The sequence below is a fragment of the Gymnodraco acuticeps genome, unplaced genomic scaffold (genome assembly GCF_902827175.1).
Source record: "Gymnodraco acuticeps unplaced genomic scaffold, fGymAcu1.1, whole genome shotgun sequence".
Taxonomy (NCBI): Eukaryota; Metazoa; Chordata; class Actinopteri; order Perciformes; family Bathydraconidae; genus Gymnodraco; species Gymnodraco acuticeps.
The window spans coordinates 293,344-305,000 of record NW_022991740.1 but is presented as its reverse complement, the minus strand read 5'-3'; the positions used below and the strand labels follow the sequence as shown (position 1 = coordinate 305,000).

The 11,657-nt window shown below is 40.3% G+C and overlaps 1 protein-coding gene across 1 annotated transcript in view; it reads left to right on the top strand.

Moving 5' to 3' along the window:
• LOC117534879 (ras-specific guanine nucleotide-releasing factor RalGPS1-like) overlaps window positions 1–11,657 on the top strand; it is a gene marked incomplete at its 5' end in the record, with an annotated part of 50,755 nt that overhangs the window by 22,739 nt on the left and 16,359 nt on the right.

Sequence of the window (11,657 nt, the reverse complement as noted above, 5' to 3'; positions counted from 1 at the left end):
GGCATAACATCCTCATGCTACTGTGATGGATAAAGTTGTCTGGGTGGATGATTTATTCAGGTCATACAAAAACCCTGACTTGCACATCACTAACATGTTGTTTGTTGGGAGAAGTTTGATGCCGTTTATTCCATTTAAAGGGGCTCTATTATTACTTATTATTACAACAGAGCCGGCCAACTAACCAATCAGAGCAGACTGGGCTCTGGTTTCAGACAGAGGGTGAAAAGAGGTGCTACAGCACAGGAAGTATGAGAACAAATAAATAGCTTTTTGAACATTAAAGCATGGAGACATGTCAGAGTAACGGCCCGTCCACACAGCGGCGTGCGTTGAAGCTTCCAACGCTTCTGCCCATTCACTTTGAATGGGGTGACGTCACACTTTGCCGAACTGCATTGTGGGAGCGTTGCTCGCTTCAAAAGTTGAGCAATGTTCAACTTTTGAAGCTTCGGCGGAAGCGTCAGCCAATCAAATCATATGCCAGTACAAGCTCTAACCAATCAAACCGTGTGCTTGTGTGTCCGGGGCGGGAGATTCATGTGATTGGTTGTTGGTCGAGTTTCAGACAAGCTAACAGGCAAGCTTCAACGCACGCCGTCGTGTGGACGCTGCGAAAAGGCACAAAATACAAATATGAACCTGGAAATGAGCGGAATAGGGCCCCTTTAATAGGTGCATAGTACCTGAAACCACTTCTACCAACATTAGCGCACTTCATTACTGTCGTTATTTCAATGAAATAACCAATGTAAGATTGTTTGGAAGCAGACATGCTTTGTAAATGAATAACATGAGATGGCTATTTCATTCAGACCTATGGACTGTAGCTTGTTGAGTAGGATTTTATGATCGACAGTATCAAAAACTTTCTAGAGGGCAGCACAATCGTTTTTCTAGATGGAGCAGAGACTTTTATCAATGACTGAAACGGCAGCTGTGATTGTGCAGTGACCTCATGCTGTGGCTCTAATATGTTGAAAGAATTGAATAGCTTTAATGTCTAATTGGAGCCAGATACAGTATCTGAGGTGTCCTTCGTCCTCACAATGGAAGACCGCTGTCCAGGTTGCATGAAGGCCAGCCAGCGGAGGGTGGATCCAGAGACAGAAAGCGTCTGTGACATTAAGCAGGGGGCGATCCGTACGCCAGGAAAGCAAGACTGGAAAATAGCATCTATAGCTTTGTCAGGGCAGCAGTCAAGGCAAGGCAAGGCAAGGCAAGTTTATTTATATAGCACCTTTCAACACAAGGCAATTCAAGGTGCTTTACAAAAATTACATTCAGACAAAGGCATTTAAAAACAGTAAAAGATCATAAAAGAAACATTTAAAAGAAAAAATGAATAAAAAGTACATGAATAAAAAGTTACAGTGCATTAAGATATGAATAGTTCACACAGAAGTTCCACTTTACTGATGAACACAACGGCTCAGTTTCAATTAAAAGCAGCGACAAAAAGAAAAGTCTTTAGTCTGGATTTAAGAGTTGTAGCGGACCTGCAGGTTTCTGGGAGTTTGTTCCAGATATTTGAAGCATAATAACTTAACGCTGCTTCTCCATGTTTAGTTCTGACTCTGGGGACAGAAAGCTGACCAGTCCTTGAAGACCTGAGAGATCTGGATGGTTCATCATTTAGCAGAAGATCAGAAATGTATTTTGGGCCTAAACCATTCAGTGCTTTATAAACCAGCAGCAGTATTTTGAAATCTCAAAAGTCAAGCTTTTGATCAATCAACACACACAGCCATTATACCTGATGCTGTCCAATAATAACTCATTGCAATCGTTAAAATGTATCTTGACAGTAGAGGGAGGGAGGCGTTTTCTGGTGCTCCATAGTTTTTAGGATTCAAGACTCATGACTCAAATCCTTTAATCATGTGAAAGATATGAGACATCTGTTATCATGAACACAATACAAGCTTCTAATCACTTTGTCCTAGTCTCAGTGGTGCTATATATGCGATGTCGTTAGAGGGTATAAAACAGAAGTGTATTTTAGTTGCATAACCTAAAATTAAAGATTACTAATTTCCATGTTGAATCACTTTTAAAAGGGCTGATGTAATGTGTTCTGTTGGATCGCAGTTTGGAAAGATTGAGAAAGTAGCCAAATAAATTATTTTTTGTTTTAAGATCCACAATATAGCCTTCACGCACGCAAGCTTACACGAACGAACAAAAATACACAGCTATACAGAGCAACATACACAAGAACACACACAGCTACACAGAGCAACATACACACGAACACACACAGCTATACAGAGCAACATACACACGAACACACACAGCTATACAGAGCAACATACACACGAACACACACAGCTACACAGAGCAACATACACACGAACACACACAGCTATACAGAGCAACATACACACGAACACACACAGCTATACAGAGCAACATACACACGAACACACACAGCTACACAGAGCAACATACACACGAACACACACAGCACACTCTATTAAAAGGAAATAACAAACTACAGATATATAAAAACTAGGGCCGGGACTTTAACGCGTTAATTAATATTAATTAATTACACAAAAATTAACGCATTTTAATCGCACTTATTTTTGCACCGCGGAACGTTTCTCACTGGATGAGTTTCAGGCGTACCGATTATACTGGAGCACCAACTAACGTTCATGACTTCAGACAACAACAAACCACAGTGAACCACAGTGGGAAATGTTGTTTTAAAAAACGGACGGATGGAAGCGTCGATAAGAGCACGGTTGTATGCAAAATATGCAAAAAAGAATTCGCATATCACCGCAGCACATCAAGCCTCAAGTATCACCTCAATGCAAAAACATATAGCAGCTAGCGTGGAAGCTAGCGTGGATGATAGCCTCTTTTATCGCGTTCACACCAAAAAGAGCCGGTACTAAAATTAGTTAATGAGAACCTTTTTACCCCCACGAAAGTCCCTGCTTGAGAGCAGAGAGCTGCTAGAGAGCAGGGACTTTCGTGCGGCTCTCTTGTGAGAAAAGAGCTATATTTCTGATTGGCTGGGCGGATTGCAAACCACGCCCCGTAAAACTCCCAAAAAGTTTTGTGAAGCCGCCATTTTATTATCCTCGCATTAGCATTATTAGCATTAGCATTATCCCAGCGCAGAAACGCAGAGAGACTAACTTATGGCAACACAAAATAAAACATGGGAGCGGTGGAGATGAGGAGGTGTCGGCGTTCTGGCGATTTACTCGGAAGGCTGCTGGGACTCCCAGCAGCTTCTCGGGGACTTCCGGCCGGGGACTTTGGGCGGCAGTATACGCCGTGAAGTGGTTTGCGGCCTGCCAGTAAACCCAAAGCAGAAGAAGAAGAAGTGACGTCAGCGGCTTCATTTGCCTAATCCTCCCCCAGGTTCAAAGAGTTCTCATGAACTAAATTCTCATGAACCTTTGTGGGAAAAGTACTGCGGTGTGAATGCGCCTAATGGTATACTAAAATCCATGTGAAAAAAATTGCTTCTCACTGTTCTCAGGTCAAATATTTATATGTGATTAAAAATGCGATTAATTTCGATTAATTAATTACAAAGCCTCTAATTAATTAGATTACTTTTTTTAATCGAGTCCCGGCCCTAATAAAAACATTTGAAGAACATACGTGAATAATATAACTAGAATAACGAGAATAACTAAACATGGAAAAGCAGCTTTTAGTTATTATGCCCCAACAATTTGGAACAAACCGCCCAAATCGTGCACATCCGCCGAAACACTTCCTATTTTTAAATCCCGACTAAAAACGCACCTATTTGCCGCTGCTTTTAATTGAGCTGCCCATACTCACACTACAGTATGCCTTTTCAGTCATGTATTCTGTACCTGCTGTGTTTATTTATTTATTTCATTACCTTTACTTATTATGCCTTTTTAATAATGTATTTATGCTGTATCTGTTCTTAAATGTCTTTTGCTTTTAATCTGTAAAGCACTTTGAATCGCCACGTGCTGAAAAGTGCTATATAAATAAAATTGCCTTGCCTTGCCTCATTGATAAACCTACCACCATTTTTTTTTTACCGCTTTCTAGATAAGGATTTAAAAAAGGCGAGATTAATATTTTTCTTATGTTGCAATAGTGACTGTCTTGACATTTTTAAAGATTCATTTTGTATTAAAAAAGATAAATTGATTCAGTTGTCCCCAATATTTAGATATTTTTGTAATTGGAAAATCCTCTTACTTCGGGACAGTACAAATCTACACACACACACACACACACACACACACACACACACACACACACACACACACACACACACACACACACAGACATTCACAGTGACAGACACACATACATACATACATACATACATACACACTGATAGGTACACACACACACACACACACACACCTACAGACACACTGACGGGCACACACACACAGATATATATACACACACACACACACAGTACACTTCCAGTCAAATATACCAATTACCAGTGGTGAGCCGTCAGGGCCCTCTAGGCCCTCTGTGAGGGCCTAAAATATTCTAAAAAATATTTGAAAACATTAAATAAAACATTTTTTTTAATATATTTTTTTGTTAAATGTTTCATTAGTTTTACCAAAATAACTTGATTTAATTGTATTTAAATAACATTTCCAAATAAATAAATCCTTCGAATCTGCCTGTTCAGTTTCTGTTGGAATGTGAAGGGTTAAATGCCGTCTCTGCGAGTTATGTGAAGACGGGAGAGCTTGTTGGTCCCTCTCTACATTCACAGAGGGCCAGCTATAGTAACTCAACGAGAGAGTAATGTCAAATGACAGTACAATTGACCAATCATATCTTCCCTCTAAATGGGCGGGCTTTATTATCGCGGACTTTATGACAAGTTCCGCCCGCTGTGAGGTCTATGCAAGTGGTGCAGTGACGCATCCTAAAACCCGGAAGTAAGCTTCGCTCGGATTCCCTCGACAGAAAGCAACGGGATTTCTCCATAGGGTTTTGGAAAATAGCTCGAAATAAGCAGTGGCGACTGGTCATTAGGGGCAGGTGGGGCACAGCCCCACCTAGTGTCAGCAGAAAGTATTAAAAATAATGATTACAAAAAAATGCAAAAAATAAATTAAAAAATATATAAAATATATTTTAAGATCATGGTTAATCATCTGATTCGTCTGTACATTGCTGTTTTAGTCTGTGTTCTTCTAATTAGTGTCTACAGTGTGTGCCTATTGAGCTGTTTAGAGCCATGTGGGACAAAACCCGATCCTGCCCCTCCCTCTCCCTGTTTAAGTCAATGGTGACTGTAAAAACTACACTGCGCATGCTCAGAGTATTGTCCTATTTAATGTGTGTGGCAAAAAAATAATGACCATAGGGGCATAGAGCTGCCATCCCCACCATACGTCATCTCACATCATTCAGAGCTGATTGGCTGTAAGTACGTGTGCCGCGAAAAGTGTGGTGTGTGAAGAGGAGACGAGAGAGCTGCAGTGAGGCGTCCTACAACCCGGAAATAAACTGCGCATGGCTTCCCTCCACAAAAAAGCAATGATATTTCTCCATAGGATTTTAGAAAATAGCTCCAAATAAGATCTGTGGGAAACAAACCTGTTAGATAAATGCACGTTTTGTTCAGCCGGATAATATCCACATGTCTACCCTACTTTTATAATTTTCGAATCATAAATCTATTGATTAGATCAGATTTATGATAGACTTTTGAAACTACAAGAACATAAGGAGGACTTTTACAAAAAAGTAATAGAGATTTTTGTCCAGAAGGATAGGCAAATGGACTTCATCTTCATGTCAAGGTAAGACTGCAATTTTACCACCGCGATGAAAATGGGATCTTACTAAGAGAGAACAATTCAATATTTAAATGATACAATTACATTTTTTGGGTATCCTTTGTTGAACTGTCTGTTTAAAATTAATTGAAGCATCAGACAAAAAAAGCTTTTGAAAATAATATTATATTTTGATTTAGGTCAAAATATAATATTTGTAAACCTGAAGAGTCAGAGCCTCACCAGCCATGAACCTCACTGCAGAAGCTTATATATAGACATCTAAGTTTTTTGTGCCCCACCACTTTTGTACATATAAAAACGCCACTGGAAATAAGGTCTGTGGAAAACGAACCTGTTAGATAAATGCACGTTTTGTTCAACCGGATAATATCCACATGTCTACCCTACTTATATTATTTTCGAATCATAAATCTAATCGATAGATGTATGATTAGCATAAGTTCGTTCATGATGGCTCACTTCAGTGATAGTGATGACATCGTTTGCAAAATTATTAACCGAGTCATTTTCAAGATTGAGTTACAATGATAAACTGGAGTGGCAAAGGATCAGCTGAATGACCCGCAAGTGCTTCATCCAAAAGGACAGGAGGATGGACTTAGTGTTTAAGTGATTTGATCATCAAAGGTAGGCCTAAGTCATTTTCAATGTGGGCTGCCGTGCCGACTTAATTCATGTTTAATTGTTATTTGGCTGTGGGTGCCCTGTCATGATAGGTGTTTATATAAATGGTGTTGTTTTGTGTGATAGAGGGTCACTGTCATTGATGCGTTTTGCACCCCGGGCCGCTGTTTTGATATTCCGCTGAAGTATACGCTGTGACGTAATAACTCTTCTTTTTTTTCGAGGGAAGGGGGGGATCAGAGGGCCTAGGTATAAAAGTCACGGCTCGCCACTGCCAATTACATTTACATTAACCCCTTTCTTTACCGTACTTCAACAGTTTTCACAGGTGCAGTATGGCTCATCAGTTTATTGGAGTCCTGTGAATGTATGACCGCACATTCCCCATCACCCCCACCTGGTCTTTTCCAAAGCCCTATTAAAATGCTATTTCTTTCTCCATCTTCCACATCGTATCCCAACTTCTGACGTATCCACTTAAACATGTCCAGACAATAAAAGAAAAAGTCTAGTAATCACTCAAACGAAAATTGTCTCCCTTGAACCATGTCTGTTCTTGCCTTCGTTTGTGGATCAAAATACAAAGCATGGGTGGATTTCGTTTAAGGCTGCTTTGGGAACTTTGGTAGCCTTTTTTCCTTCAAAAATAAAAAATAAACCGCAGGATTATAGTGAGAACATAATTATGGGATACCACCAGACTGAGATGAAATAAGCGAGAAATGATTGTAAAACTGCTGTCTGAAGAGAGTCCAATTTAAACACATGCTTATGGAATGAACAAGGCCTGCTAGCCGTAATGTTTTACAAGAGTAGATATTAATACATGGGGTGATAAAGTATTTAACAAGTGTGAAACTCAATTTTCGTGTTTGAGTTTATTGTTATGAGCTGGCCAATGTGGAGGTTAACTCCTAATGGATGCAATGGGATCAATAAATGTACGTTTAAAGTTAAATTATAGACTGACAACTAATTTCTTCCCTCATATGACCCAGATCAAGAAGATTAAACGTCTTAAATCCATTCTCAAGTTGATGACTCAAACTGGCTTCGTGCCCTCTGCAGATGTCTTTCTGTTAAGTATACTTGGTGTTCTTCCTTGGATTTAAAGGATAACTGACATGTGTGAAAATTAGCAGTTTTATTAAGATTCTTCCAATAAAGTGTTGAACACCGGAGTCCCTCAGGGCTATGTACTCGGACCCTTCGTGTTTACACTGTGCACACATGACTGCAGCTCTCAACATGAAGAGAATCCTTGCAACATTTCAGATGACACTACCATCATTGAGAGGAAATAAACAACCTTTCAGACAGGTGTTTAGAGAACGACTTACTGCCAAATTGATCATCACACATCTCCATCTTGGTGAATATAGCTCAGAAATAGCTGAATTTCTTAAGGAAACTTTGTAAAGTGAATATCCTTGCCAAGTTCTTATAAAAGAAAAATCTTGTTTATCTCAATGGAATGCATCCTGACTGGAAACCTTTAAAAACTGGCATGAATAATGCTCAGCCCAGGACAGGAAGGCTTGATTAAAGTTGCCCAATACATCATTGGTACCATTCAACCAAACGTGATATTTGAGAAAAGTGGGCTGTGCAGAGGAAAGGGATATTAAAAAACAGTAATTAAGTTTTTTAACTAGGCCTTGACAAAAGGCCCATTCACAACACAGGGCTTCAACATTGGGTACCATATTGACGTGTTGGTAATCCAGCCCTCCAGCCTAACTTAAAATGGACCTATCATGCTATATTTCAATAATATATTGTCGGGCCATACCTATATAAAACATGTCTGTGAAGTTTTTTTTTCAAAATACCAAACAGATTATGGATTTTAGCCATGCCTCATTTCGCTCTATTTGCTCTATTCCAGCCCTGTCTTCACAAGGGCTGATTCTATGGCAAATGAGCTGCAGCTGACCACACCCCCCTGCAAAGGAGGGGGGGCGAGGCACGAGCGTCATGTTACCATGCTGTTACCATGCTGTTACCATCCTCTTACCATGCTGTTACCATGCTGTTACCATCCTCTTACCATGCTGTTACCATGCCACGCAACCTCTCATTCCCCTGATAGGTGGAGAGTTGCCCATATAGGCGGAGCACCCCGTTTCTGACGTCAGAACAATTTCAAATCTGTATCAGTCTGTATCAGATCTGTTGCAGCCCCGTTTTTAGAGAGTTGGGTATGGAGGAAAAGAGAGAGGGTTGTGTTTTCTGACACTTGGTGAGTTCCCTGGCACACCGGGGACACATATTCATGTATAAAAGACGTACAAAAGTGCATTTTGCATGATAGGTCCCCTTTAAAGTCATTATAAACAGAACCCTATTTACACCTTTTTTACTTAGTTCATTCTACATGTGTGGCCCACCAACCAACTACAGCTGATATTAATTAACATGTAGTTGGTACTTGTGTAGATTTAAACTCTGCCAGTCCTCCACTTAAATCATAACGATGCATGAGTGGATATTTGTAATAATGTTCTCCAGTGCATGGTTACCACCACATGAGACACGCACTGCCTAATGGAAGAACTGAGGTAATGGGTATTTCACCAGAGAAGCTCAGTGATCTGGAGCCAATACATACTGCCCACTTAGGATTCCTACATCTCTTACCTCCTGTTAAATTAACCTCAGCTTATGGTAGCCTTGTGCACAGTAAAGTCTTGGTAAATGTTAAAAGGAGCCCTGAAGGTGTGTGTTTCCTAGTTTCCATAAGCCAGGAGAGGCCTTTGTAACTTGTGCTCCCACTGTACATTCTTACACAATTTAGCATCATGTCTTGGTGACAGCTGCTTGGTGTTTGGTCCCAAACATGATTTACAATTGCAATAACGTATTCCCTGTTTGGGAGATATGGGTCTGTAGGGCTTCTACATCTGCTCTCTACTTATCAAACTGAACGCACACAGTTGGAGATTCCCACAGAGAAACAACCTGAATCTATTGATTATTTATTGAGTATCTTATAGCTTGTACCTTGGCCATTACACATTTGAATGGCTTAAGACTTAAGAACTTAAGAGTTCAACTTATGCACCAGCAATTGCAATGGTCTTGCTTGTTGTGAATGTCAGCACTTCTCTTGATGTCCTTAGTTTGAATCATTATGGTTTATTGCACTTACTGTCAGTCGCTTTGGATAAGTGTCAGATAGATGTAATGTAATTGTATTATCTGATAAACTGCATCAGAGCCTGGCTCTCAAGTAGGGTTGCAAAGGGGCGGAAAGTTTCTGGTAAATTTACGGAAAGTTTCCATGGGAAGTTAAGCTGGGGAATTTTGGAAATATTCGATGCAAAGTTAAACAAAAAAACATGACATTTCAACAGATTTATTTTTTTAAGTAGAACAGAACAAGTTTGACTTATTTTATTGAACAACTATTTGTTTCATTGAAGAACGAACACAGGAATGTTGAGTTAAATATTACTCATCCCCCCCAACCCCACTCATTAAAAAATGAACAAAAATCCACCTCTCATCCAAAAATCCCCACAAAGTCCCATTCAAAATGTTAAATGAAAAGAGCCCCTCTCCCTCCAACATGTCCCATTAAATATGCAAATCTTCCCTCAAGCGATCCTCTGCATTTTGGCTAAACCCTTTCAGTCAACGGGCTCTTCCTGGGCCTCATCAACATCCAACTCTTCCTCTTCCTCTTCAGTGTCACTGTCCAGCCTGGTTGAGGATGGCTCTGTGTCCGGCTCAGAGAGCCTTAGGTTTGCCCGAATGCCAACCAGTTTTTCCACTCTCACATTTGTGAGCCTGTTGCGAACCTTTGCGTGGTCTCAATAGCCATGCAGTGAGCAGTGTGCTATGGCATGGATATTCAAGTGTACTTGAATGGCATCTGTTTGTTTTAGTCAAGATTATGCTCAAATATATTTTCCCCAACTACATTTAAGTTCCCTATGAAGAGCCAACCTTCAATTTAGAACATTCCCGTTTATTCCCATAAATTCCCGTTAATTCCCGTGGAAAGTTTCCATCTTTGAAAATTCCTGGAACTCTCAAGTGGAATAGTCTACTACCGTTGAAACTTCAGCTACAAATGATGCATCATCAGTCAGTAATGATGTGTCTGTAATACAATTTAAACCGAAGCAAAACGGAATGAAATATAAAACAAGCTTTCACAATCACTTCATCCACGTATGTGTGGAAAGGCGTGGGTGTACAGTGTGCTGTAGGGCGCAGAGCTTAGGATTTCTCACAAAACTCACACACAACTACAAAAACATGAATTCAAAACGAGTAAGCGATCACACAACCACAAAATCCTGAATTTAAACCCATTCATAGAAATGAATCCTTCTTCGATACATAATCTTTCCTTCAATGTCTCTGTAAGCAGTCACTGGAAGTAACCGCTGTAGGTCTGGAGCCTCTGTGATAATGGCAGCTAAAGTTACACCGCTATGCTTAATTAGCCCTGCAGCCATTTCAACACATGGGACCATGCAGAAACCAAGATGGTGTAGTGTAATGAATAATGTGTGGGCGAGAGAGAGTCTGTGAAGCCTTTTGTCTCGCTTGAACATGAGAAATAGGATGTTTTGGTGTGAGTTTTTGGAAAGCTGTTAGCCAGCAAGCTGTTAATTGTTAGATCACTGCTAAACATATTTTGCCTGCCAGTTACTAAACAGCTTCTGTCTGATGTATGAACAGCTCCCTCTGGACTGGAGTACAGCTAACCAAAAGTACCCTTGGAAAACCAGGTCTGATTTCTAATTTGACTTGTAATCCTGCCAAAGGAAAGATGTACTGTAAATGCAGATGTCCGACCACCTCGTACAGAATGAGTTAATCTATGCAAACATCTGAAATCATAGTTTTATTCCTGTGCTGTGGTTTTTAACGGTAATATGTTGGACATTTTACAAAACCATTTGGTGTGTAACTTCATATTCTGTGTTTATTTATTCAAAAAGTGTGGTTCGCCCCGGTGAGGCTCAGAGTGAGTTTCCTGTCTGGTATTTAGTAACTGTATATACACAGTAATTAAGACAAATTATAGGAAAGTGTGAGACTAAAGTGATGTTTTCCAGGTAAACGATACATTTGAGGGGCGGGTGGCGCAGTGGTCTGTGCGTTTGATCATCAGATTAAGGGGGCGTTGGGGAACTCCAGTTCGAAACCCGCTCCCGCCCCACTGCGTCAGGCCGTTGTGTCCTTGGGCAAGACACTTCACCCGAATTTGCTCCTGTGGGTATA